Source organism: Pinus tabuliformis, chromosome 6 (assembly GCF_031772625.1).
Source record: "Pinus tabuliformis cultivar Carrire ecotype Pingquan chromosome 6, CPIR1, whole genome shotgun sequence".
Classification (NCBI taxonomy): domain Eukaryota; kingdom Viridiplantae; phylum Streptophyta; class Pinopsida; order Pinales; family Pinaceae; genus Pinus; species Pinus tabuliformis.
In genome coordinates, this window is record NC_142292.1 from 1,179,836,126 (window position 1) to 1,179,844,677 (window position 8,552).

Here is an 8,552-nt window from a genome sequence, read left to right on the forward strand (position 1 = left end):
GGAATGAATGTTCATTGAAAGTTCTAGAATTTTGTTATGTATGTGAAGAAAATAACCATATTAATAAGTGTCCATCTTTTCCAAGCTTGAATTTTGTTTTCCAAGGAATAGAATGGAGCATGGAGCAATTGTGCTTCATCAATTAGAAGAGACCACAAGATACAAGACAATTTCAACAAGGTATAAACTTCCCTTCTCATTTCAATCATAATTATAATGCTTAATGTCAGCCTTGGTTCCCTCCTAATCCTTTGCCTTATCCCATTCCCACTCCTTGGCCATATCCTCCTCAACTTGTTGTTCCTCCCTTCCAACCATATTCCAACCAACCTCCTTAGTTGTGTAATCCATCATAAGGATGAACACCTCAAGCATCCCAACCTTCCTGCTTTGATGCCTCCTCCTCAAAAACAATAATTACCCTACAATGTTCCTCTGAAAAAACCCTAGATGCTTTCTCAACGAAATCCCAATCCTAAGAATAAGTATTCTCAACCTATTTATAGTGGAGAAACTACTTATCATGCCTATTTTGTAGAGATATAAGAAATCAACCTTATTTAGGGAAGGTTCTCCCAAATTTCCACCCACCTTCTCCTAATGAATATGCTGGGAAAGAGAGGGAGGATAATGTACCATAAATCATTCACAAAAAACCCCCCTATCTTGAAAGGTTGGCACCCCACAAAACACACACCCCAGAAGAGGCTGAAATTTTGGGAGAATTGAAAAAACATGTATGTAAAAATACCTCTACTCCAAGCCATCAAGGATGTTCCCATTTATAACAAATTCATCAAGGAATAATGTCATATAAATCTTGGAAGGAAGATAAAGTATGCCCCTACCATCAATGTTATTGGGCAGCTAGTTGACGTAATCCTTGGGCAAGTAATCATCCCTAAGTATTTGGATCCTGGAAGTCCAATGGTAGATGTACATATAAACAATATTGTAGTTCCAAACACCCTCATTGATCTGGGACTTGTAATCAATATCATAATTATGGAAATCATGTTTAAACTTAACCTCCAAGGGTACTTGAGAAAGACCACTATTGTGCTACAGCTTGCTGACAAATCCATAGTAGAGCCAGATGGCATAATAGAAGATGTAATGGTCTCCATAGACTCTTGGTAATAACCCACTGATTTTCTTAAAGCCTAAAACCAAGTTAAATGGTTATTTAATCATTTTAGGGATACCGTGGTTAGCTATTATTGATGTGTATATCAGTTGTAGGGTTGGAAACGTGACATTTAATAATGGGTAGTCCTGAAAACAACTTGTACTATATCCCATAACTCAACCTCTTGTTGAAGTTGATTTCATACATGGGTGGGAGAATAATAAAAGGATCCTGACCTCTCATCACCTTATCGCGTGTGTACAATAGAAACTACATGTAGAAATAAGCAAGCTAATGAAGATGACTTAATTAACAATTTTCTGCAAAATCAATATCATGTTGCTATGAACATTGATGGGATGAAAGAGATATCACTAGGAAAACATAGTCGTTCCAAGGAAAATACATGGGAAAAATTATTGACTATTGATTATGATTATAACAACATAAAAATGGTAGAAATCATCCCCTCCAAACTGTTGAAAATCAGCTCCTCACTTTCAGTTGATTAAGAGGATCAATTGTTCATTGTCTTTAGGCACCAAATTAGTGTTTTGCATGGAATTAAAAGGGTATGAAAGGTATACATCCATTTGTATGCACCCATCACATATACATAAAACAATATCACAAGCCTATTCAACAACCTCAAAGGAGATTGAATCTTCCTTTAAAGGACATTGTGAAAGAATAATTGTAGAAATTACTAGATGCATGGTTCATCTATCCAATTTCAAATATTGAATGGGTATTTTGTTTGGTTATTGTTCCCAAGAATAACGGAAAATGGGGAATTTTTATTGATTACAAGTAAGTTAATAAAGCCACAAGGAAATATCATTTTCCCTTGCCCTTCATTGACCATGTCATTGATGTGCTTGTTGGGAAAAAATTATTTTCCTTCGTGGATGGGTTTAATGGGTAAAATATGATCAAAATCAGTCTGTAGCGATTAGGATAAATCCATTTTCGCTTGTCCTTTGGGGACTTTTTCTAATAAGTTCCTCCCATTTAGCCAATGTAATTCCCCTTCTAATTTCCAAAGGGTTGTGCTTAGCATATTTTTCTAATCTTATACATGATTCAGTAGAAATTTACATAGATGACTTCACACTGGAATGAATTTCAAGAAGCTCTCTCCAAACTTAGCAAGGTCTTGTAAATATGTGGGGATATGAACCTCACCTTAAGCCATGAAAAATGATTGTTCCTATTGAATGAGGGAGTTTATTTAGGACATTTCCTCTCCTCAAAATGGATTGAAGAAGACCCTAGTAAGGTAGCCATCATCAAGCACCTTTATGTACCCAAAAAATAAAGATATGTCAAAAGCTTCTTAGGCATTTCAGGATACTATCAAAGGTTTATAAATGATTTCAATCAAATTTGCTTCCTTTTTTCTCCTTGCTAACCAAATATGTTGAGTTTTTTTGGACAAATCCATGCCAAGAAGAATTTGAGAGCATAACATAAAAGCTATTGAAAACACTTGTTGAAAACACTTGTTGTCAGAGGTCCTAATTGGATCTTTCCCTTTCACATTCACACATATACATCAAACAAGTCAATTAGAGTAGATTTAGGTCAACTTGAACGCAAACTTCATTATGCAATATACTTCATTAATAAGAATATCTCTAAGGCTTACTTAAATTATATTGTAACTGAAAGGGAACTCGTCATTATTATACACTCTTTGAATGAGTTTAGACACTATATTATTGGTTACCAAGTCTTCATACATATTTACCATGTAGAAAATAAGTATTTGGCAAGCAAACCAATTGTAAATACTATAATAATTAGGTGGCTACTGCTTTTTGCAGCAATTTGACTTAATTGTTGTTGACAAACAAGGGAAAGGAAATGTTGTTGCATATTTCTTGTTGGTATTAACCTTTTCTACAAATGAAGGGTTAGCAGTTGATCATCTCCTAGATGAGAATCTTTTATCCATCTCAATTATCTCTCCATGGTTTGATGACATTTCCAACTATCTAGCCATTTTCCAACTCCCTCTGCACCAGTCTTCAAGGGAGGAAATGCAAGAGCATTACACAAAGTGCCTCCCATATTTGGATTGGTAGAAGCCTCTTCAAGTTAGGATTGGATCAAACTTTAAGAATATGTGTGAGGGAGGATGAAGTCTATAATATCCTCTCATCTTCTCATGCTGGATCCTATGGAGGTCATTTTGCTGCAAGAAGGATTTCCTACAAGATCATGTAAGTGATATACTTCTAGCCAACTCTTCAAAAATATGCCGAACGATACACTGCACAATGTGATGAATGAAAGAGCATGGGCAAGCCTATAAGGAAGGATGAAATTACCCTTCAACCTCACATTTATTTTGATCCATTTGAGAAATGTGGCATGGACTTCATTGGTCCTATTGATCCGCCATCAAGACTAAAAAATTACATCATTGTATGCACTGATTACCTAACTAAATGCATTGAAGTGAAAGTAGTAATGGAAGCCACAAAGAAGAAGCTAGTTAGGTTCTTAAGAGAGAATATTTTCTACAAGTTTGGTTTTCCAAGAGATTTACTAATAGATCAAGGCACCTAGTTTACTTCCAACCTTATGGGGGGATAATGAAGCAACATCACATTCGCCATATAAATTCCACTCTATACTACCCCCAAGAAAATGGGTAGGTATAGGTCACTAATAGAGCCTTAGAAAACATGCTTGCAAAGGTAATTAGTGGTAGCAAGAAAGATTGGGAAAAGAGGCTTGTTGAATCCATTTGGGCCTACAACAATACTTGGAAAAGCAACACTAGTTTCACCCCCTATGAGATATTTTATTTAAATAAGGCTTTGGTACCAGTTGATTTTGAACACAACACTTTGAAGATGGTAGCCAAGCTAGACATGGATTTGACTAAGGCATAGGATGATAGGATACAATAGTTGAATACCTTGGATTATTACATGATTTCATCCTTGTTACATATTGAGGTATTCCATCTACAAAGGAAAATATGGCATGATAAATACATCAGAAATAGAGCCTTCCAAGAGGGAGATTAGACTCTCTTGTATGACTCTAGTTTCAAGGACTTTAAAGGAAAACTGATGACTAGATGGTTGGGACCTTATCTAGTGGAAACATATTGTGATAATGGCTCTTTCATAATTATAGCCATAGATGAGAATAAGATACCATTGTTAGTAAATAGTTATAGGTTGAAGGTTTATAGAAAGTCCACGATTGAATTCATAGTTTCAGTAAGAAAGGAAATGGATGTGATTTAGAGCACCAGAGTTTTGAATCCATCTAGCTCTTGATCAGTAAAAGGAAAAAAGAAAAAGAGAAATAAAACATCTCAAATGAAAACCTTCTTTGAGGTGCTTGAGACAAGCTCATTAGTTGAAAACCTCCATGAAGCAGTTAGCGAGCTTGAAGAAAATATTTTAAATAGAATAAAGCTCTAGGTGAAAACCTCTTTTGAGGTGAATGAAGTAGGTTCACTAGTTTAAAACCTCCATGAGGTAGCCATTGAACCTAGAAAATAAAAAATAAATAAATAAATAAACATATTGATCTCTCACATTGATTTTTGTGCAGGTACAATTTTCCCGCAACAAGAGAAGACACACCAGTTAGATAAACCAAGTGGGACATATCAACACCCAATTTCAAGTCGGTATCATAGTTTACCCAAGGTTGAACTAGTCAACCTACTTGTACCATTTTCACTCCTTTACATCATTCCCAACGTCATCCATCTCATATCACCCACTTTTCATAAGTTTTCTATAACTTTCCTGAAATGCTATAGGAAAGTCCAAAAATGCTACAAGAAGGACCAAACTTTCAAAATAGCTACATATCCAGGTTTCTTTGAGCATCTGGTCAAAGGAAGAACACCATAAGGGTCCTAATAATTGACCTTTCCTTAACCAAGCTTCACAAACGAGTTCCTCCCATTCTATTCACCCATTCCACCATGTAGAAACCCACTTCTTTCACTTTTTCATCACAATGAGACTCAAAACCTTCTCCACCTGCATTTCCTCCATCCTTGTGAATTATCAAGAAACATATAACACCTCAAGATATTTTTCCACTAAGAATTAAGGGCCTTTGTTCCTCCTACAAGAAACTACACAATCATGTAGTAAGCTACAAAAGCCCTACAAGCCCAGCTTGTTTAGCACACAAAGAGCCATTTGAGTTTACTACATTCTACAATAAACTCCATAGCTTCCAAAATACCTTCCAAAAATAATGAAGAGGTCCTAAGCAGTTGTTGGATCCCCTGTAGACTGTTAAAGGATGAGTTGTGCATACAACCAACACCTAAAAAACACCTACAATGATGGCTTACATTAGCATCAAGCATCCAAAAGGTAACCATGATGTATGGAACCCATGAACTCTCTCTCTAAATTGATTTGAATCGTAGTGAAAATTACCTTTTGCACAAAACGGGGTTCAAATAGGCCATCAAATGAAATCTAACCGACTAGCAACCAAAGTCTAACTAGCGGTCAACACTCACTTTTCTAAAAGGTTTCTTCCCATGTGTGAGAGGAAAATAAGAAAAATGTGTTATTCTCCTTGACTCATTTGAAAAGGTTATCATTGTCTTCTTATGATGTAATGGTTAAGGTGGGAATATAACTGAGGAAGGCATTGGAAGTGGAGTGGTAGATAGTACAACTAAATATTGTGCATTGAATCCCATTCCTACCACCCTGGCATCATGTTATATTTTATGCTCAAGTATTTGTGAATTCAAAACAACAACAGTATCCCCCTATCAACAAATTTCATGCCAAAAATGACAGAGATGATCACGGGTTTCTACAAGAAGCTATAGGGTTATAGATTGCTACAAAAATCTCTAGATTTATAGATTGTTATAGGAACTGCTACAATTTTATAGGGGTTTTCTACAAGATCATAGATATGTTTCCATATTTCTCTCACCGGCCTCCTTGCATGTATTAAAGAGGTCAGTGCCCCAAAATAACCTTTAAAATTATTACCAAGTCCTCTATTCTAGAAATTGCCTAGTTTCTATAACTTGTTTTGTGATTAACCAAGCTTACAATCTGAATAAGGAATTTTTCAGTTTTTGTGTCAAATTGTGAGTGGAAATAAAAGAGGTTCAACAATTTATTTTTTCATATTTTAATTCTTGGATTGATAGAATTATACAGTCAAGTCTGTGTTATTTTTGTCCATTCAAAAAAAACCCACAGAGGTTTGACAATAGGAAACCTTGTCTCCTGTCGTAGCATAGTCACACCACCTTCTCTCTAAATTTTCATACCCATGGAGAAAACTATTTATCTTGAACAATTTTTTTTTGGATTTATAATAAGGAAATCTCTAGGTTTTTTCTAAGATTGATTTCTAAAAACCTTATTAGTGGAACTTTGTGAGGACAGAATGGGGAGAACTTCCAATATGGGAGAGCCTGGTAACACTAGAAAATTTTACAAACGCCCTGAAGTTGTCATCATATTTTAATATTGTAAATGGATAGGGTTATTTAAGAGACTTAGGGATTTTTATGATGAGGTGGAAATGGGGTTTTCCATGAACCTGCAAAACCCTAAAGGTTAGGAGTTTGTTACTACAGTTAAGGGGTTATTAATTTAAATAAATGAGGAATGGGACTTTAGTGGAAGGAGGAGGAGAGGCAGGAGCGTCAAATCCAAGTAGAAGAATCCTGGGTGTGGAAGGAGATAAAGGAAAATGTAGGATTCTATCCAGTAGGAGAAACCACAACCAACTCAGTCTGGGACATCAAGCAAACAATCTGAGAGTTGAATGAACGGGAGCAAAGAAGAAAAGATCGAGCTACTAAAGGATGAGTAACAGTTCTAGGAGGGTTTGTGATGGGCCTCCAAAATAAGTAAATTATAAGGCCCATCAATCCACTCCTAAGAAAATATAAAAATGTTTAACCCTACCTTTATCACATAATGGTATATTTTCCTAGCTTGATGAGTTCGATGTGGTTTTTGTTGGCGCAAAAATGTTAACAGGGTTGAGACCCTGGGTTTGGGCATAGGGGCCAACAAATCTTTGTTGAAGTGTAGCACAACACCGACATTTTCACCTTATCCAAGGAGGATAAGGAGTCTCACCTAAGGCGTGTCGTGACCTTAGTTAGATGGGGGATGGAAGTCCAGTATGGGGGTGGAGTCACATGAGGGATGCAGGACTTAAAGAGCCTTGGACTATATCAATCAGACATCTCATCGCAACAGATCATGAACATATAGAAGAGAAATACAATACACATATGATCATTTTAAAAATTTTAAGAAACCGTGTAACCATCCATGCACTATACAAGTATATTAACCCATGCATTAGTACAGTGTTACAACCGGCTCAAGAGCCTCATATCAACATCACAAAACTACCCTGAGAGATCAATACATAAACACCTTAACAAATACAGTGTGGCTCAAGAAGCTCTGCAAAAATATTTCAATACTCTCCTCTATCTCCTTTTCTGCACGTCCTTATTTATATTTTTGCACCTGCTTGGACTGCCAATTCTTTCTTGGAGGCTCTGCCCTCTTCCTCGTTCGGTTGCTTTTGTTGCTCGACTATCATTATTCTTCTTCCCTCGGTTGTGGATTATTTCTTCTGCCATTCCTTCAAAATTGATAGTTCTTAGCAGGTTCCTTCCTTCTTTCCAGTTGTCTCCCTCACAACTTCCCAACAGTTATCTCCACAAAATGTCATCAGCCTTCTAGTTTGTCATTTACGTTCTTTAGTTCCCCAAAATGAAGGACCGAACAGGACCTGACCACAACTCATTGACTCGTCTCTGAGTCAATCTCTTGTCTTTATTATTGATGTTGTTGATTCTCCTAGTGTTGATAATGCTTTTGGTGGTCCTTCCTGCATTGTTTCCCTTTGGCTAGTCCCTTAGCATGACGGACCCAACTAAGGAACTCATTTGATGGTCACCTTTTTGAAATAAGTGTATTCGTTGAGGGCTTCCTGTCATGTGTCTGTGAGAGTAGATGGCTAGGCAAGGAACTGGGTTGCAATGTCGGTCATAGGTTGGATTGGGCATGTCATCAATTTAATTGTTCCACTGCACATTTGCTTTTTCGTTGAGTTGCTGCAATGTTTCCAAATGAGCATATGTCGATGTTTCCAAATGAGTATCGACTTGGTCTTCACGTATTCATCTTCAATCCACTGGATTTGGTTCTTGAGATCATTCACCTGTGCCAAAATATCCTTTCGCTAGCTCTTGTCCTTGGTACCCCTGGCTTCATTAAGCAGGAGACTAACACAACTGCGAAGATGGTAGACATGTTGGTTCTTCTTTGCTAGATATCCAGACCAGTCGTACACTTGTTGTAGAAGGGTGTGAGCTTCTTCCGTGGCCTTGATGCGTGAATATTTGGGGTGTGTTGCATTTGCAAGT